Source organism: Pseudorasbora parva, chromosome 24 (assembly GCF_024679245.1).
Source record: "Pseudorasbora parva isolate DD20220531a chromosome 24, ASM2467924v1, whole genome shotgun sequence".
NCBI lineage: Eukaryota > Metazoa > Chordata > Actinopteri > Cypriniformes > Gobionidae > Pseudorasbora > Pseudorasbora parva.
The window spans coordinates 14243472-14265508 of record NC_090195.1 but is presented as its reverse complement, the minus strand read 5'-3'; the positions used below and the strand labels follow the sequence as shown (position 1 = coordinate 14265508).

The 22037-nt window shown below is 38.9% G+C and overlaps 1 protein-coding gene across 1 annotated transcript in view; it reads right to left on the bottom strand.

The window, feature by feature from the left end:
• ctnnd2a (catenin (cadherin-associated protein), delta 2a) overlaps nucleotides 1-16104 on the bottom strand; it is a 396135-nt gene extending 380031 nt beyond the window's left edge. The window contains exon 1 of the mRNA XM_067434320.1: nucleotides 15853-16104. The gene's annotated coding sequence lies outside the window, so the exon portion shown is untranslated. The remainder of the gene's footprint in view (nucleotides 1-15852) is intronic.
• Between the last annotated feature and the right edge of the window lie 5933 nt (nucleotides 16105-22037).

Sequence of the window (22037 nt, the reverse complement as noted above, 5' to 3'; positions counted from 1 at the left end):
TACATATCCCGCAATGTTACTAGGTCCCCGACCCGGGTCGAATTCGGTAATCAATTCCGGGACGTGGTTGCTTTCACACAGAAGGCGACCCGGCAATGTTCCGGGAATATTGCGGGTCCGACGTGCATTTAGAAAGGGGCTTAAGAGTGATCCTCCATCATCATATAGCAGCCTCAAGCAATCCTCCTCTTCACATTCGACACAGTGCCATCGAGTGTAAAAACGCGAAAAGCGAAGCTTGAATTTACGGGTATGTCCCTCTTTGGCAAATGTACTTTCAAGATGGAGGAGCAACATGGCCACCACCATCCGAACCCCTAACACTTATGCATTTTCAATGGTATATTATAAAATTACGAGAATACTTTATTACTTGAAAGAAGTAAATATACATTAATGAGCACATATATTTTTGAAAGAACTAAGTGATTTTAGCTAAGAATAAACTAAATAAGTTACACAGTGTAGCTTTAAGAGGAGATATATAATATATACACAGCCGAGAGCCAACTCACCTAGCTTTATTTCCTCCAGTTTTCTGCATCCCTCCGCCACCCTGTTCCTCCCTCTCGGTCAGCGATACGGGGCTCAGAGCCCTTGATCGCTTCAGACAGCACGACAGTTATGCTTATATTGTTTTACTTTATTCAATCATTTGTAAGTGTGAACTCGTAAGAATAATTACCACAGGTAATCTGACATTATTATTTTATTAAATATATATTAATTATCACTATTGCTGTAGTGTCTTTGGGTGGATTGCTGCAGCACTCATCCGGATGGTTTAGTTATTTGGTCTTAGGAGTCCTCTTGATGACTACTAGCATTTCATGGATTTAGGAGCTAGTTTTAGTGTTAAAATGCTTTGTGAAATACTCTACAAAGCAAAAATGTAGGAGTCCTAAAAATAGGACTGACACGCCCATTATTTTTTAAGAGTTTCTCCTAAATCGGAAAGTTAGAAGCTGCACTGTAAAAAATGATATGTTTAATAAGTTATGACAACATTTTTTTACATTGTTATAACTCATCAAAATAAGTTAAGAAATGTTAAACTATTTTTTATAAGTTATACAAGATGCAACACATTTTTTAAAATCAGTTTAACATGATCTAAGCTGAAATAACTTAAACATCCAAGTCAATTGTACTTAAAAATTTCAGGCTGTGACTTTTTTACACTTTTTTTTTTTTTTTTTACAGTGTACTTTTAGCCGTAAGATGTTTTGTAAATACGGCTCCTGGTTTCCAGACAGATTTGCAGGGCGAAATCAAATCGGCTCGGTTTACCCCGTCTATATATCTCATACAAAAACCCATCAATTGCTTCAGATGGCTTTTATTAACCCCCTGGAGCTGTGTGGAGTATGTTTATGATGGATGGATGCACTTTTTTGAGCTTCAAACTTAATGGACCCTGTCACTTCCATTATAATGCTTGGAAGTGTCAGGATATTTATTAATATAACTCTGTGTTTATCAGATAAAAGAAAGTCATATACACCTAAGATTGCATGAGGGTGAGTAATTTTTATTTTAAAGTCAACTAATCCATTTAAAAAAAAACTCTGGTCCCCCCATTGTTCAAGACATGGTATAGGGCTCTCATATTCCAGATTTATAGTGGCAAATAAACAGAAATCACATAAAATGCCATCGTAGATTCAGATATGTTTTTTTATGTATGGTTATCATTATCAATCACATTTCGCAGCACACAGTGAATAAAGCACACAGTGATGTAATGCGACTGGACAATTTTCTTGTAAGTCTGTACTCTAAAACACCATATAAATCATAATGAGTTCAGTTCACATAGTACATTGTAATAGATAGAGATGTTGCCAGACACATACATAAATATATTCAGCCCAGGAAACTGTCTGTGACAACTTATTGCATGGGTCATTTGGCAACTACACTGCAGTTCAAATCTTTGAAAGAAAAAATACAATTCTTTATAGTCATACATAGTAAAAATTATTTTAGTGCTTGGATTAGTAGCCAAGACTGCAAAACCACTATGCATTTAGATGACAATATGGTGTGTATCTGGAGTGTTTATGAATCACATAATTAATTGTCCATGTGGTCAGGGAAAATGATTTAATAACAGCTGCTAAAGAAGATTGATCATATGTAACTAAAATAAGTTTACAAGGGGGTTTTATTTTTTTATTTATTTTTAAAAGCAATATGATTTTAATAATATTGTTATACTTAATGGAGATCTTAGTGATGCATATTTATGATGAAGACATTTTAAACAAAATCTTCCATTTTTATGCACGAGAAAATCACAATGAAACATATTACTTCATTAAATTTGAGAATGAATACATAAAAGCCATTTATAATTTGTTAATTTGTTTATATTATATGAGACATGGACAAAGTTTGTCAAATGTTTCAAGTCCAACAGAAATGACATCCTTATGTGACTGACGGCTCCAATTTACCTCCATATAATGTCAGACATTAAATTCTGAGTAATACATATAATTTAATTCTCTGCAGAAAAGGGCTTTGCATCCTGTGGTGAAGTGTGACGGACAATACATTTTCAGGTGCTCTGTAAAGAGTTGCTCTTTCTCCTGTCATTTGAAATCAAGGACTGCAATTAGAGCTTCTTTATTAATTCTGTGAATGACCTATATAAAAGTTTACTAGGAAAAACTAGAATATGAATTTATGTGAAGGTGTTCCTATCAACCATCTTGGATATGTAATTCTTAGACGGTTTCATCATTATGAACACAATAAGACTGGGTCACAAATAATTTGGAATATCTATGCCATGTATAATCTATAAAACATCCGCATGGGTTTGGGTTTTTGAACAACGTCTCTTATGCTCACAAAGGCTGCATTTACTTGATCAAATACTGGGGAAACGATTTAAAACAGCCATTTCTATTTATTCTTATTAAGTGTGATTTATTTCAGTGAAGACAAAGCTGGATTTTCGGTATCATTACTACAGTCTTCAGTGTCACATGATAATGATATACTAATTTAGTGCTCAAGAAAACTCTTAATATTAATAATAACAGTTGCACTGCTTAATATTTTTATGGATTATCGATTCATATTTTTTCCTCAGGATTTTTTATAGAAAAGAAAGTTCAAAAGAACAGCATTGATTTGAAATAGAAATCTTTTGTAAAATTACTGTCTCTTTTGATGAATGTAATGCTTTCATGATAAATAAAAGTCATTTTAATGGTGGTATGTTTAGTATAGAAGCTACACCTGACTGGACTGGAGACACATGGCTCTAATGGCATTTACGTGTTAGACTGATGCTGCAAGATGAAGAAAACCAATTTAGCACATTTTGCATATTAACCAGAAAACATGGTCATAAACAGTTGCTGACTGGCAGGAAATCATTTAGGTTTTGCTGATTGGGTGAATTAGCTGGATGGCTAGGTCTGCAAGGTCCATTTCCAGCAAAAAGCTAAAAAGACCAAAACATAATTTGGACTTTTCAATAAAGTTTTACTTTTACACTAACATTTGATTGAATGCTTAAACCTCCTAAGAATAAAGTATCACAACTTTGCTCTAATAGTGAATTACAATCATTGGGCCTATTTTCATGATCTAAGTGGATGGTCTGAAGTCTGAATCCACTTTTGCTAGTTTAATGACGGGGGGGTCAGTATTTGTGTAATTTTTTTACCTCATATCAGACAAATCTCATCTAGTATACCCAATGCCATTACTTCCGAAGAGTAAGGTCAAAAACCCGGCACGATCATAGATATATATATATAGAGACCTCATTAGTGCCTGCACGGATGGCGCGGATCAATCAAATGAGGAATCAATGTAAATATACGTCTATGATCGCGCCGGGTTTTTGACCTTACTTGACGGAAGTATGGCAATGGGAATACTAGATGAGATTCATCTGATATGAGGTAAAAAAAAATCTGTTTGTTTCTCACAGAAACCGATCGTTTCATGTCTTAAGACACCGCGAGCCGCAGGGTTTAATATGGATTTGTATGTCTATGTGTTTTTTACTCTCATAGACAACACCCCATTGACATGCCTTATACGAGCAACAGTTGGAGTTAAAAATCTTCATTTGTACTCTACTGAAGAAACACACACCTACATCTTGGATGCCCCGGGGATAAGCAGATAAACATCAAATTTTCATTTTTGAGTGAACTATCCCCACAATATTGGACATGAAAATGATCATCTACACATTCATAATTTAGTATTTGGTAGGTTGTCAATTAGTAGGGTGATTTAGGTTAATGTTCACCATACTTAATGTGTTTTTAATTCAGAATTCATATTTCAATTTAGGGAGGGGTTTTGTGTCTACTGGAAAGATGTAAATCAGTAAAACAGTGTGAGATATTTAACAAACTGTATTTCTGTCCCTCACAGCCATGTTTTTGTATATGCCAAATTAAATATGGTGTATTGTCTGACAAATGTCAAGCCAACACAAATCAACAGCTCAAAAAACATACCTCAGTCCATATGAGATTCTAATTTGAGCAGCCCTGCTGACCTGTGTGTGCCATTCACACAGCGGTGCGCTTGCTGAACTGGGCCGTGATTATGAGACTGTGTGATTGAGGCTAGCGAGGGACGATCACGTCTTGACTGGCACCAAAGGAAGGGTGATCTCTGTAGCAGGTGGGCACGAGGACACCCTGCTGCAATCTGCCTGTGGTTGCAGTAATTGGTCTAATCACTGCTCCATCTCATTTTGAGTGCACATGGACTAAAATAACAAAGTTAGGAAATTAGCACAGCTAGAACATCATCTCATTCTCAATATGATCTGAGCTTTGCGAGAGAAGTAGGGGCAGGAAATTATTGTACAAGGATAGTGTCAAACGTAAGTGCCATTTCAGCAACAGTTATGCCATTCACCACTACAAGATTGTGTCTAATCTGTTTGTTACAGACAACTGTCACAAACTCACGCTGGGAATATAAAAGAGGCTCTTGTGGCACGCCGCAATAAGCCATTCTTGATAATAACGGGTGACTCTCATCAGCAATGCAATCATAAGCGGCGGTAATTAGCAGCTGTGAGAGACAGCAAATCTTAAATTAATTCCCCTGATTACCACATTGATTATTTCATTTCGTTGGTGCATGATATGGCGTAAGAAAACTCAAGAGAGTTATGAAAGTATAGGAGAAATGCAAAAATTGCTCATAAGTGCTCATAAGGCTTCAGATGTTACAATGCATATCGTTAAAAAAAAATCAGTTCAGATAAATATCAGTTAAGTTCGGATAAATATCATACATGCTCAAAGAATGCAATTTAATTTTAATTTAAAGGGGTCATGAACATGAGCCTGACATATAAGAGGTCATCATATTATAAGAATATCCTGTAAATTTCATCCTTGATAGTTTTAAAAACAGTTTCTATTGTAACCATGCCCAAAGAACAACTCGTATCTATAGCCCTATTCACACGGGATTAGTATTATCTGGGGACCTCTGGTGATTTGTAATAGTTCCAGAGAATGTCTGTGATCTTAATCCCGTGCAAATCGGCCATGTCTGTAATTTGTAAAGTAAAAATTCTCCCGCAAATTACCCACCATATATTCACCGAACACCGAGGTACTGTGATAATATTAGTCCTGTGCGAATCGGCATCTCTGTGACCGCAAGGTTTTTGTTTCCTGTGCGCATTTCTATCTTTATCTTTCACAAAAATGAAGGCTGCATTTATAATGCGCACTGTTATGAATTCCCGCACAGATTATATACTTTCACTTTATAATGAGTACCAATTTGGAAGCAAATTTCTTGAATGGTGCATTTAATATTAATATCAATACTATTCTTAATGAAAAACATAATAGAACAGTACAATGACAACCTCGCTTAAATGGGCAGTTTTACATTTAGCGTTGAAACTGAATCTTCCGCTGTATATTGTCAGCTTCTCACTCATGATAAAGGAAATCTGATTCCTGCAGCTGTGCTCAGTTAAGATTTTAATTGTAGCGTCTGTTCTCTAACTGAACGAAATTATTTGTATTACTATAAAACTATCTTGATATATAGGACTTCATAGAGCTATATCTATAACTAAAAAACACGTCTTGACATCATATCCGGGAGAGGAGTCAGTAAATTTGAGTAAAATCCCAGCAAAATTCAGATGTGGGGGGAGTAATTTCTAAATTACAGAGGTCCCTAGATAATACTAATCCCATGCGAATAGGGCTTATGATAAACCTCTGCAAAAAATCAACACCTACTTCCTCATTGCTAATTTGGCCCCGCCCACTGGGGTGTTAGTGAGATGACGAGGAGAGAATAGCGATACACGATCACTTGTCAAAATTGCATTACCTTCCAAAGGATCCTATAATCCTAGGAATGTAGTTTATTTTATTTATTTACTTATTTTCAACAACATAAATGTCTCAGTTGAGCATTACTTGTTTGTATTCGGCACATTTCACTATGGATTCTTTGTTAAATAAGTCACGACTCAGGCTTTACAATCAGACTTTTACGTTATGGACTCAGTAATACGACATGTTCTAATGCCTGATCTGTGACCAGTGATTTCTGATATGTAATGATTCATGTACAGTCAAATGTTCTTTGTCTATCTGTCAGCAAATCAAAGCAGTGACTAAAAGGTCAACTTCACATTGTTTCTTTTAGCAGGATGAAAATAATCTGTTATTTAAACTATGATTTAATTATATATAGAAAACAACAAAAGAATACCGCCTTTGCTATAGCTGGAGCTGTCTATCAAACAGCATGAGTTTATCTGGACTCTCGCCAAAACTCCCAGTATAATCAACAAATCTCTTATTTACATTGTGTTTGCAATGTTAGTTATGATGAATACATTCGTTAGCGTGCATTCATGTGCTCAACATGCAACCACTGCAACCCTTCATGCCACGATCAAAATATGATATATAGATCTAAATATAATCCTATAATAAAAAATTTTCAGGATTAGTTAAGCTTGAGAACTGTAATAGTAAAAATCTGCTAAATGTTTGAGAGAGCGCCACATGTTATATTTAGCCATTTCATATGCAAAGATCTTAGCCAATCACAGCAGCGGGCGCTTACACTGAAGTCTTATAGAAGACACACCCCTTTAAACAGAGCGTTCATAGCCTAGAAATCTAGACGCACCCTAGTGGCAGCAAATTTAATCTGCCCGCGAGTGTCGTCTAGCAACTCTCAATACCCTTCTAGCTGTATTCGCCTAACTCTTGCCGGGCCAATCACATCGTGTATAGAGTCGGTGGGCGGGGCCATAATGATGATGGCCGAGTTGCGTTTGCGTGCTTCTAGTAAACACAGAAACTGGCGAACGGCGGTCTTTCGAATCAGCTTTGACCACGACTCTGGAAGACTTGGAGTTAAGCTTTTCTCTGAGAAAAGAACAAAGAACGGCACTGAAGTCATTCTTAAAAAGGGAAGATGCGCTCTGAGTTTTGCCGACCGGATACAGCGAATGTTTAATCTTTCAACTAGCTCCGCTTCACCTTCGTTGCTCTGGTTGGTGTAGCGATATCCTATCGCATGCAGAGGGAGTTTGAAAGACAACCGTTTATCCCGCCCCTCGGATTGAGCCCTGTCTATGGTGAGTTTCCAGACCAAACATCTTGATGTGGGTCTGGCTTGTCAGGCTAGAGTGTTCAGAGCAGAATGCTAAAATCAGGGTAGAAAAAAATGCCTTTTATTTCTAAATTATGCTTTTTTATGTAGACATCTAAATAACATTATAAGTTCACCCAATGAAACATTATAAAATAATGTAGTTTATTACCCATTTAACTTGCTGTAAAGGTATGGCCAATTCAATTAAAATTTCAACTTATGAATGTAAAGAAAAGCAATACAATTATTCATTTTGCAAAACCCCAGATTTTATGGATGTACCACATTGGTAAAAGGCACCAACACAGTAAAGCAAAAAATAAATAAATACTGAAAGACACTGATGGTAAGGCAAGGATTTGTGAAGGAAAACAACTAGTATTGAGGTTGAGGATGGGTTGAGGACGTCATTGATGTGGGAGGCCATCAAGGCTCTATAGTCAGCAGCGACTTTAGAGAGTATAATCTGTTTTTCCTCACCCGTGACAAACGGGGATAAGGCTCAATATTATCTTCAAGGTCAACCTGATCCTGGCACTGAAAAGAAGTGCCCAACCGGAGGAGCCCGACTCGCCACTATATCCCCTTCTCCTCCTTATCACCGTCTAAACACACTTGTTTAAACAAAAGAGAGACCGAACATGCCCACATTCACTTTCTCTCATGCTCTCTATACCACATCCGTGCCGCAACACAGATAACTTAAGTTATAACCACCAGCAACACATTTAGACAACAATAACAATATCTTTTATGCATTCTCTTCTGTGCAAAGGTTAGATTATACAGCTATTAGAGAATTTAAAAGGGCATTGTTGGAGCTTTATGAAACAGTACAATTAAAGGGTAAAAGTTAAAGCAATTTTCTCAACTGAAATTGAAAGTATTTCTCATGATAGGTGACAAAAGCTTCAATTAATACATAATGAAAAATACATACAATAAAAAAAACAACAACAAGATTAATTTCCGTAACATTTCCTGTTATTACGCTCTCCATGGAACACTGACCAATGTGCCCTCTCATCGGATATGAGAGTCCAGGGTAACTATTCAACCTTGTACGCCCTGCTTTTCCATTTCTTACCACCACAGCTTCCTCCCCCATGATCCATTACAAGGCCCTTGGAGCAGGACCCGTCACTGTGATGTATTTAAACCGTACCGCATGGTCACAGACCGCCCATGGTCCCGATTCAACAAAATAGTTCTTCCCTGCATGAATCGGAGACTTCACTGTATGGCTAGGTTGCTTCCAGTTTTTTTTTCTGGATTGATTTCCTAGGGATTGATTATGGTGAAGCTTTGAGCTGTGTATGAGACTATCATACATTAGAATCAGGCTGCTAAATAACCAATAAAGTCCAATCGACTATATTTAGATGGCAATTCATTCCCAAGTTTGCCCATGGATACAAAAGCTAGCCGATTTATTTATTTATTTTACTTTTACTCTACCACTCTTTGTAAAGAATTAGGCCTCCATTCTCTGCCAAAAACTACTTTCGTCACAATGGTTTGTCCCACTTCTCTCTAAATCCTGCCATCACAACTCCCAATGGAGTCCAGCCAGAAAGCCTGCCTCACTGGTTGGATGAATGTCATGGTAACCACGCTGCTAATGGTTGCTACGGTTTCCAGCTGACTGCTCTGCTGAGGGGCTTCAAGTGATGCCCTGGTGGCCAGCTCTACACCTTGGGCAGTCACTCATGAGACAAACCCCACCATATCTCACATATCTCACTCTCCTCATGCTGCGGTGGGGATATAAAGCTAAAAGTCACCCAAGTCATTATTCACGGATGACCTTCTCCACTGTGGAAGCTCTGAGATGCACTACAAAGTCATATGTACCACAAAAAAATTGATAACAAACACCATTGTTTGTCTTAAGACCAAACCTCATTATTATATGACTTGATAATGATAAATGGTTTGAAAGAGCAACATAGATAAACGATGGGTCGTTGCCTGTTGATCATGCCTCTTGTGGTCTGATTGGTTGAAGGACTATCCAATTGCATACAGGGTCATTCAAATAATGCTCGTTTATCACGCCTCTTGTGCAGTAGAAAAAACAGAGCAGACTCCCCAGACCAATGTTCAATCTAAAATTTAACTTAGTCTGGTGATAGCCAGACAACCTCCCTACCTCAACTGATTTGTAAGTGCATACCTAGAAATCTAGACGCACCCTAGCGGCAGCAAATCTAATCTGCCGTGAGTGTCGTCTAGCAACGCTCAATACACTTCTGAGCTGTAAACACCAAACTCGGGTCGGGCCAATCACATCGTGTATAGAGTTGGTGGGCGGGGCTTAACATAATGACGGCCGAGTTGCGCTTGCGTTGCGTGCTACTAGACCGGATACGGTGAAAGTTTAATCTGTCAACGAGCTCTGCTTCACCTTCGTTGCTCTGGTTGGTTGTAGCGCTATCCTATCGCGTGCAGAGGGAGTTTGAAAGACAACCGTTTATCCCGCCCCTCGGATTGAGCCCTGTCAATGGTGAGTTTCCAGACCAAACATCTTGAAGTCTGGCTTGTCAGGCTACATGCCTGGCTCTCCGTCACAAAAAAAGAGCCACCTTGCTGTTCCTTCACAACGAAGCCCAAAGTCACTCTCCAAATGTAGTTAAAAATCAATATATTACATATATCCATATCCATATACTTATCTTGAACATTAATTCCACACCATATTCATAGATGTATGCAACCTGCACAGACACAGTATGTGAATGTGAAATTAATGTTTCTTCTACTTATTTATGTGTACTTTATTCTTTTAACGGCATTCATGGTGGAAAGCAAAGTAAGAATTTCATTGTACAGGGAACTTTGAACTTTAACAACACTGACACATGCATAATGCCACTGTTTTTAGGTCTACTAAGCATATTTTAAAGTTGATTTTTGCTGTGACAACTAAAAAAAGAAACATGCAATTGCGCATTGAAATATAAAAATATAGAATATATATAGAATATGCATAGTTATTAGCCTAATTTGAATTGGGAATAATATTGGGGTTTTCAGACCAGTGTATCCACAATACAACCTGGCCTCATTTATTTCCACTGATCTTAGGCGAAGACAATTCATAGCTTGATTGCAAATGCCCCTTCAATCAATTTATCTATCATTTTAGTATGGGGATGGGGGTGACACAAACGGATCAGAAGGGGAGGAAAAAGGCAAACACTTAGAAAATGGTTTCATCCTTGATAATGACGTGCAGTGAAGCGTGACTCTTCAGGCAGCACCCCAGAGAAGGTTGAGGTAATCAGTCAGTCACTCCACCCTCTATTGGGGGAACAGGGGTCTGAGAGGTCATCGTTTCTGCTGAAAAACCTGCAGGTGCCCACCGCTGTGTGTGTCCTTTTTTAATGCCGCAGAAAATAATAGAAATGAGAGATATCTGATGCCTTGGAATGATGGCGTGTGTGTGTGTGTGTGTGTGTGTGTGTGTGTGTGTGTGTGTGTGTGTAATATTACATATATGCATTTTGAAATAACAACATGATCTCATTTCTCATTCCCTTAAAGACAAAATAAAAGGTGGCACATCCTACCGCATTCTCCCCCATTATGTTTTATATGATACAAATCTTATATATTTTTTATAATATATATATATATATAAAAAAACAAAATATTTTTTGGTTACAAAGTTTCACATCAGCATACCATGTGCCACTACCTCAACTTATATATATATAACTTATATATTCCATGTATGGCATTTTATATAATGTAATCTTTTAACCTTTCCAGACATGTTTTCCAATGAGCAGATCCCAGCTGTCAATCAAAGACGTTGCTGGGTGGAGCTCAACCTTGCATTTGATTTCATTTTCTGCACAGCTAAAAATACGAGTCTAAAAATAGCCGGCTTGGTGATGAACGCTTTCCGCTCAAGGTGTGCAAAGCAGCTGAGGTGCAACGCACTGACAGGACGCAGGCATATTCAGGAACGTGATATGACAGGGCATTTTAGCAACAAGGGAAGAGAATCCGACGCGCAGTTTGATTAACCCCCTCGTCTCCCCAGCGAGAGTTTGTTGTTTGATTCTTAGACCCTTACTTCCGCCTTTCCAAAAAGAAAACAGAAAATCAATACGGTGAGAGAGACACACTCACACATACATACACGGACTCCACTGACTCAGCAAATGAGGATCAGTTGGTCAGAGAATTATTTCCCTCCATAGCATGAAAACAAGGCTATATAAAGTAACCATTCTATCATGTGTGGAAAAGGAACTGCAGTTCAAAGGAATGGGGAGCTAAACAAGCAGAAAAGCTACATTTAAAACGCAGAAAGGCATCCTCATACTTTTTAAAGCATTAAAAATGCCAAATACATTAATGCAGTATTTAAATGGTTTTCACACATCTCCAAAACTTTTATGCACCAAAAAAAAGATAAAAAAAAAAGATTGATTAATGCTAGTGATTCATGTACTCTGACTCACTTGACCTTGAAAACAAAATGACCAGTACTGTTTATCAAGGCCTATTTACTTAATACCATCCCCTGTGTCGAAACAAAGACTTAAGGAACAAGATGACCAGACATCTGCATTTTTCTTTGGGCAGTAAACTTGACTTGCATCTCTAGCAATATTTGAGGCAGAAATGAAAGCTTTAGCATAAGTTCTGCTGGGAAGACTCAATTACTACTTCACTTAATGCCTTCACTCTAATCCAATGATATTCTCATGCTCACGGTATAAAGGCTCTGTGCTTACACATTTGAGTTTGCAGATACTGAAGCGACGATTACCCCCATCCTCCCCACCACCATCAGGATGGCCCTGTCCATACCCTGCCGGGGGTGGGGTCGGCTACGCCCCTGCCCTCGTCTTCAGGCAGGAATTGCAGATCCGAGACCCTTGGATTATACACTACGGACGGGGCCTACGCCAAATGACTCTGTACACTATCAACTTGCTGAGCCCTTAATAAATGCACTATTGTCAACATATTTCTCCCGAATCTTTGTGGTAGATCTGTGGAAGATGGAAATTCTAAGATTTCAAGCAAGTACGTACATGTCAAGAAAAGTGTTGCAAATGTAGGACTCTCCCAGGAAGAAAAATGGAACATCTTACGACTACAAAAAGAACCAAATTTGATTGGGAACGAGTTTGATATTGCTCCGTTCAATTTACAAGGATATCAAGTAACTTACAATATTGATGCCTGGTGCCATGCATTTTTGCTAACAAAGTACCAAAGCTACAACAGAACAACTGTGTTTTAGAGGAACAAAAGTAGCGTTTTGTTCCTGAATGAATCAGTGTTGGGTGAATGATTCAATGACTCAGACCCCGAAAGCCTCAAGGCACGTCAAAAATGAATGTTAGCTTCACTCCCTGTCTCCTTAGATACCTTCATCTGATTGATATTTGAAGGCAGCATAAAAGCTGTGTTCCCACCCCAGGAACTTTCCCCAGGAACTAGGGACTTTGGGGTGGTACTCTGTGTGTTTCGACCGCAGGGACCAGTGTCTAAATAATGTCCCCCTTAGAAAAACCCTCCTCGCAAGATATTACTTTTTTCAAAGTTCAGGAACTTTAGAGTTGAATTGGTGGAGTTCACACAGCATTTTTGATTGGTTGACTCCACGCATCAACAATGGAGTTTAAAAAATACGACCGATGGACTGACAAGGTTTAGGCTTTATTAAGTTTATATTCGGAGTACGAAATTGAGCAGAAACTGGAAAGTCGCACACAGCCCTACGTCACAGGTTGAAACTATTACAATATAAATTACGCATTGAATTGACGCTAAAGAGAGCGATGATATTTAATTTCACTTGATTTAATTCCTCCACCCTCACGTCTTTTCCTTGCGTCCTTCCCTCGCATCCTGAAGGGGTAGAGCTAAGACGTGAGGAAAGGAGGCGAGGAAACGAAACAAGGATGTACACCTACCCGACACCTACTGGTGAAAAGCCCTGCAGAAAGAATCGCTATGTTTCCATCAGCGAATGGGCAAACACATGCATGATTTTAATATGGAGCTAAAAAGTTTATAAATAAAACTATTAATTACCCAAATATCTAAATCTACCACCTTTTAATGAAATGAAGCTACACATTTCTTGTATCACTTAATTCAAACTTGGAAATCAAAACCGAGCACAGACTTATCATGAATACACCACTTGCATCAATTTCAGTTGATAGTGTATGAAATGAGAGACCTGACATCATCATCATCTTGTTCGCATATAAAAAAAAATTATGTAATGTAACCTGTCCCTTCTGGCTTTATTGCCCTCACTGATTTGAGCTCAATGAGTCAACTAAAGTGAGTTGTTTTAAGTACATGATGTCCGTTCGCTCTTTATACACAGATCACACAAGTGCTGGCTCTTTTTAACCTGTACCTGTCATGTGTTCAGTGCAAATAAAAGCTTCCAATTAAAACTGAACTACCACTCATTGTAATCCAAGATATGTCTACAACAACAGCCCAACCCTCAATAAAATAAATAATTCATATCATGGAAGAACAAATATGATGACAGGTTCTTAAACACCAGGCTTTCTGGATGCTCAATTAGCCTTTGGAGACCTTGACAGCTAAACTAATTAGGAATCTGTACAGCCAAACCCATGATGGATCAGTGGCCAGTAATCTACAGCTACCAACAAGCACACACCAGCAAGCCACTTCAATCTACTCGGTGGACTGAATCATCTGAATAACTGAAAATGATTCTCATACTGAATCATCTAACAGAATTCATGCCTGATGACCTGGCCACAAGTTGATTTTCCTCGAACAACAGAAGCCTGAAAGCCAGGCATGAAATCCGTCTGTTAAAATAGTACATATCTGTGAAAAGCACTTCACACGTTCTCCCCATTTCATCACCGAACACATGGTGCTTCTCAAGCACGCGGCAACAGCACCGAAGACAACGGAGAGACGGCAGACGAGAAGAATTAATAGCAATCTGGCCAAATCTTCTGGCCCTGTAAGAGCAAACAAAACTGAAGCTCTGCGTTGTCTCTCCCCGTGCATGCTTTCAAACAAACAGCAAGGAGATAACTGAGATGTTTCGATAAACAGGCTCTCAGAGCTTTAGACGTCCTTCATCCCATTAGCATGCTGCAAGCAGTGTGCATTTCACGTGAAACCGTGAAATGTGCAGGGGCCGGCATTGAGCATTCTGTAGATAACATTACACGCCTTTGATCCAGCTTTGTCTCATCATCTCCAGTTCATTCGGTGGGCTTATTTACAGATGTGATCAGGCACCCTGTGGAAAAATCTGCCATTCAGCTCTCCAGATCAATACAGTATTCGCTCCTAATGGGAAAAAAAACTTTGTCACCTCTTTTCCTGCACTGTAAAATACTAACAGCTGAAATGCCAATTAATGCCTTTGTAAACAACAATTGTCTTGACATATTGGCACACTGAGAGCGTAACATCACTTTAAGAACGGCACTTAAACATGAAGGCAAGGTTAAACAAGACTTTTAATTAGTGTGATGAGCTTTACACCTCCACCCCGGGTCTACAGCAACATCCAATATCTACAACCACACCACCTTACTGCTTCACAGTGCTTCCATTTCTGCATAAAAAGCCAAGTAATAGCTTTGGGAATATGTTGAAATCCTATATTCAGTTCAACACTGCTGGAAGTGGACCAAACTGAGCTCGTGGGGATGTATTGGTAGACCTTGTGGCTTTTGAAAGGATTTTTGTATGTCTGTTCAGCAGAAACTCTGGGTTACTTTAAAGGAAGCATGCCAATATTACCAACTTAATACAGTTCTCAAGGTGAAAAGTAAAGACCTTGGCAAATGATGCGCATAGTTACCTGGCAAGTCGTTGGGGAGCTTTATTCAGGTGTTTAAGAGTGAAAAATTCTATCACATCCTTATTTATTCCCAAATACCCAATACACTTTTCACTCACCCACCTTCGATTTCAAATTGGGTCAGTCTCTTCAAACGAGATGCCAAAATCCATTGTTAAACTGAGCACAGTGGATGCTAATGCTTTTTCTCCTCTTTATTCAGCACATTGAGGCAGGTTTCTTGGAATTGTATATTGTGCTGCAGTCCCTCCATTTGAATCAAAATAACAGGCATCTCCAACATTCAGAACTGAGCTAACCTGAAATAGTCCATTACCCCGCGAACAAACAGTGAGTGCAATGGAATGACATTGTGCACTCACCAAATGATGTCCAGAGAACAAACGCTCTCTTCTCCCCGCTTTAAATCCGAAATTCAGCTGGATAAGAATCCTGCGTTCATGCCCTGTTAAGGTTATTTAAGGAAATTAACTGTTCTCTGGATGTTGACTCAGTAAAGAGCAAGCATCGGCTGCTGGAAGGCAACGGAGGCAGAGCGTGCGGTGATGCTGCCTTTTCAGTAACACAACCATACCAGCCTTCATCCACACACACATACACATGCATACATACACGCGCAGGTCTCACGCTGTATTCATTCACAGAGCACCATCTTCTGGCAGTATATGAACATTATACACCTGTTCTTTATTTAGCGTAAATGATACTCTTTCTTATTTATTTCTTACAGTATTCCGGATTTAAGCCTACCCTGGCTGTAGTATTGTGTTTTATAGTCCTTTGGCATAATGTATATTATTAAAATAGTAGGCTAGGCCAATAGACTATTAATTTAAAAAAGCCTTTGATTTATGTATCTATTTTGTACGATGACAATGTGCTCATACCATATCTTTCTGCACACCTTTTAAATACATTTGCAGTTCTAGTTATAAAATGACAACAGTTTTACAACTTGCATGTGTGCACGTTAATTTTGCACAATAGATAAACGCGCTGCCTACCGCGCATGCGCCTTCGAGTTTAGGTGACATCATTCTTTTGGAGCTAAGCAGCGTCACAACACTACTCAGTGAAAACGTGAAAACGCGGTTATAAGAAGTTTAATCGCATAATTTACCCCATATGGTGTGAATATTCAAGAGCCTTTTCGTATCCGAGACGTTAAGGTATGCTTACTTTTAAATATAAACCACACTTAAAACTATCATTGAAGTGAAAAGTTAGTTAATCTCTCTCTCTCTCTCTCTCTCTCTCTCTCTCTCTCTCTCTCTCTCTCTCTCTCTCTCTCTCTCTCTCTCTCTCTCTCTCTCTCTCTCTCTCTCTCTCTCTCTCTCTCTCTCTCTCTCTCTCTCTCTCTCTCTCTCTCTCTCTCTCTCTCTTGTCATCTCTCATCTCTATCTCTCATCTTGTCATTTGTCATGGACGTCAGTGTGATACAGCATCGATTTGCGAAGCTTCACCCTGTCAGGCAAACGCGCCATCTCTTGGTGGAAACGCATCTACACGTTACGTGCAAAACATGTTTTCCCCCGTGAAAAAAAGAGAAAGAATTCAGAAGAAATCCTCATCAAAAATGATCTCACTCATTCCAAAGAATTCCAGATTTCTTCTGAATTCTTTCTCTTTTTTGCGTCACATCGGCTCCCACAATGCTAGAGCCTGTCTAAGTGTATTACATACTAAACTAAAAGAAAGTGTATCATATTTTCTGGCTATTTTCACCCAAACTGAATAATTAAAACGAGTTCAAATGGGTAAATCCTCAATAGATATTTTTTCAGTCTTCGTTTTCTTTTCTGACATAGGCTACTCCATTTATTGTTAAAACAAACTACACGTGCTTCTTGTGTGCATTTTGAGCACTTTTTGTGTGAAATCACATTTATTTTGTCCGTCAAAAGTGTGCTTTCACTTTAAACCGAAACCCCCGCTTCACTGCTGCTTGACACTTCAATTCTGATTGAGGACAATATACAGGTCCTTCTAAAAAAAAATAGCATATTGTGATAAAGTTCACTATTTTCCATAATGTAATGATAAAAATTTAACTTTCATATAATTTAGATTCATTGCACACCATGGCCAGTAAACCATTTACCAGTGGTTTTAGCACAGTGAGCAGGTGCCAGGTCGTGCTGAAAAACGAAATCTTCATCTCCATAAAGCTTTTCAGCAGATGGAAGCATGAAGTGCTCGAAAATCTCCTGATAGCTAGCTGCATTGACACTGCCCTTGGTAAAACACAGTGGACCAACACCAGCAGCTGACATGGCACCCCAGACCATCACTGACTGTGGGTAGACAACTTGACACTGGACTTCAGGCATTTTGGCATTTCCTTCTCCCCAGTCTTCCTCCCGACTCTGGCACCTTGATTTCCAAATGACATGAGATTGATTCCCAAAGTGGCTTGACCTGGGGAATGCGGCACCTGTCGCCCATGGGGCGGCAGTGGCTCAGTGGTTCATGATCTCAGTAGTTCATGTTGTCTACAAACCAGAAGGTTGGTGGTTCAATCCCCGGTTCCACTTGACCAAGTGTCGAGGTGTCCATGAGCAAGACACCTAACCCCAGCTGCTCCCGACGAGCTGGATGGCGCCTTACATGGCTGACATCGCCGTCGGTGTATGAATGGGTGAATGTGAGGCAAAAATGTAAAGCGCTTTGGATAAAAGCGCTATATAAATGCAGTCCATTTACCATTTCCTGCACACTCTCTGGCTCTGGATGTTTCTACTCCAGACTCAGTCCACTGCTTCCGCAGGTCCCCCAAGGTCTGGAATCGGTCCTTCTCCACAATCTGCCTCACGGTCACCTCTTCTCGTTGTGAGGCATTTTTTGCCACACTTTTTTCCTTCCCACAGACTTCCCACTGAGGTGCCTTGATACAGTACTCTGGGAACAGCCTATTTGTTAAGAAATTTCTTTCTGTGTCTTACCCTCTCGCTTGAGGGTGTCAATGATGGCCTTCTGGACAGCAGGCAGGTCGGCAGTCTTACCTATGATTGCGGTTTTGAGTAATGAAGGCTGGGAGTTTTTAAAAGCCTCAGGAATCTTTTGCAGGTTTGTTTAAAGTTAATTAGTTGTTTCAGATGATTAGGTTAATAGTTCGTTTAGAGAACCTTTTCATGATATGCTAATTTTTTGAGATAGGAATTTTGGGTTTTCATGAGCTGTATGCCAAAATCATCAGTATTAAAACAATAATAGACCTGAAATAATTCAGTTAGTGTGCAATGAATCTAAAATATATGAAAGTTTAATTTTTATCATTACATTATGGAAAATAATGAACTTTATCACAATATGCTAATTTTTTTAGAAGGACCTGTACTGCCGTCCTCCGGAGGACGCAGCCTTAGGAATTTAACGAAATGAGACACAGCTATTGATTAACATGGGCGCTGAAAAAAATGTGCTTTTTTTTCAGTAGGCCTATCCTCTTTTTGCAGGATGTATCATTTTGCCAGAAGGTGGCGACAAGTGACACTTAATAGCCCGTTTCACACAGCAATACTGGTAAATTACTGTAAAATTACCAGAAACTGACTTTACCGTAAATACACAAATGTGCTGTTAAGTGTTCACACAGGCAACAGTTTTAAGAGACTGTTCACACATCATCACCAAAACACCGGTAAATTCTGTGATGTCATTCATCCTGATATTTAAGCGTTGCTTTGCCATCTTCATAAGGAGAAACGCAGTGTCATGTTCAATGTCGGTTGATCAAAAAGAATGCATTTGCTCAATAGTATCCAACTGCAGAGCTGATGAATGGAAAAGAAGGCAGGGTCTCGATCACAACACGTTGAAAAAGCTGCGAGACGTGGCACAGTGGTCAAAGATGATCATTCGGCACATATGTAAATAGAAAAACTATGAAAAACTTTATTGTAAACAGCGTAGAGTAATTATTTCATCCTCATAAGTCTTTATGATTGGCCCAAAGCAGACTTCTTAAGTCAGCATGTTCTGATTTCATACTGAAAATAACGGTAAACTCACAGAACTCACACAGTGATACATTACCGGTAATTTTCTGGTAATCTTACAACTTCCCTTACTGTTAAATTGTAATTTAATAAATACAAATTATTTGTATACCATTTATATCATTTATTTCAATACAATTCAGAGATAAATACTTATGTTGTCCACCCGAGGGAGCCACAGGATAGCAAATCTGTTTAAAGACTATTAAAAAATGTTCAATAAATTGACTTGTAGTAAAAACAGCATATAAATTCACTATTGTTTCATAACGTTTAATGAAGCCCAATATAATAATTTTGACAAAAACTGTGATCTCCAAAATAAGACTATTGTTTATTTATTTATTTAGAATTTGAAGGATTTTGACAACATATTTGTCAAGTTGCAGACTTGAGACAGAGAAGAGAAACTATATTATTAGCCTATTTTAATAAAGTACATATAAAGTATGATTTTTAATGACCACAGAGAGTCAGGACCTCTCTAATTATTAATTAATTACTGTTGTGTCGTCTGACACCTGCAAGACCTCCGTTCTTCGGAACACAAATGAAGATATTTTTGTTGAAATCCAATGGCTCAGACAGGCCTTCATTGACACCAATGTCATTTCCTCTCTCAAGACCCATAAAAGGCACCAAAGACGTCGTTCCAAAGCCCATCTCCCTACAGTGTCTCTGCAATAATTTTATAAAGCAACGAGAACAGTTTTTGTGCCTAAAAAAAATGAAATAACGACATATAATAATGGGCTGATTTCAAAACAAAGCTTAGAACCGTTATGAATCAGCGTATGGATTCAAGATTCGGATTGCGTGTCAAACTAGCCTGGTTTTACCAGACTCTCGTACATTTCATTTGTACATAGAGTCTGGCCACTCTCCATTGACAAGAGTTTATTTCTGCGAAGACGGGCACCCTGTTGAGGTTTAAAACTATTGGATCTGCCCTGAGCCACTCTGGATCTGCCATAACCAATCGCTAACGTTTGGTCGTGACGTATGTCATGCGCCCTTCGCCTGTTTCACTCATGGAAATCCGACAAAATAAAAGTGCACATGTGCATGCCACCTCAGTAAAAAAACTATAGGATAAAACCTAAAACTCGTGCATTCGGATTGTGATTTATTCACCCCACGGTGGAGAGAAGAGTTTTGTGATCGGGAACGCGGCGCTCACGTGGTCCATAACATCATTGTATGCTGTAAATAAAATGTCATATGCTTGGTATGATAATAAATGCTGCTATAAATAACGGACCAATTCAAATGTTTAAGTGCTTTTATTTTAATTTGTTTGAGCGGTGATGAAATATATTGCTCTTCTAAATACTTGCCAGCATTTTAAGGAAATACAAGTCTAGAAATGCATCCTAATAACAGCAAAGCAACCGTATGGTGTTCTGCAGTGGTCAAAAATGATTACAAACAGTGAATTTTGAAGTGATATCGGACAGCTGTTACATCAACACGGCCTTGCGTTTGTCAAAAGCAGTCGGTAACTCGGCCGGGGATTTTTACACGGGTGGTGAGAGACGGACGGCAATAAAATAACTGACCAGTCCCTGTAACTTAAATGATGGCAATACCTTCCAAACCCCGGGAGAAACAGTTACCGTCCGAATAGCTTCAGCCAACCCCTTCATCACTAACGAAGTGATCTGGAAAATCAAACTTTCCCCGAATTTACCCTGTTGGAGGGCCACAACATCATGGCCACCAACAAACCCCAGCAAAGACTGTTATTGCTCGGGGCTTTAACTTCTGGATATTCGGCAGCGGTGCCACAATGCAATGAATGGTTTAGTTTGCATCTTTCTCCGCCGCCATTACTGAACTACATCTCAAACTAGCACTCGACATCAACGTCATCGTTCTCAGCAACTCCCTCTGTTCGCTGATTGGACCGGTAAAAATTTCTTTGGAGAAAACCTAAGACTACACAGCAGTCCCAGACGTAGTACTGAAGGAAAATGAAAATTGAGCGGAAGTACGTAGGAGGGCAGAGTGTCAAACCGCCAAACGGCTGAAATCACGTGACTTTGGTGATATGAATCATGAATTTTATTGGATTTTTGGATATACTGATAATCTTAAAGGGTAATGCCCATTTCATACATAATCCGTCTGCAGTGCGTGTGCGGTGCGTGTTCCGTTGCGTGTGCGTTGCAGGAGCCCCACACCCTGTAGTGCTTTCACATATGCTGCGTTTGCAGTCCGCAACTGATCCGCTGTTGCATACCACAAACACAGCATTTATTAATTATTTTTTATTTAAAATCCAAAAGTTTTTACTGAACATGCCTCGTCAGAATTCCAATTCTCTTTGTTTACTCTTTAATAGAAGTCAGGTTACGTAGCCTACATTTAAACAACATTTTATTAAACTCATTTATTCATGTTTATATACTTTAGATTTAGCTCACATAAGTGGCAAAACATTTAAACATAGGTTATAGCCTTAAATCACAAACATTTTAAATTAGAAACTTACAATAGTCTATTCAAAAACAGCTGACTCTCATCTTTTCTTTCGTTTTTAAACCCTT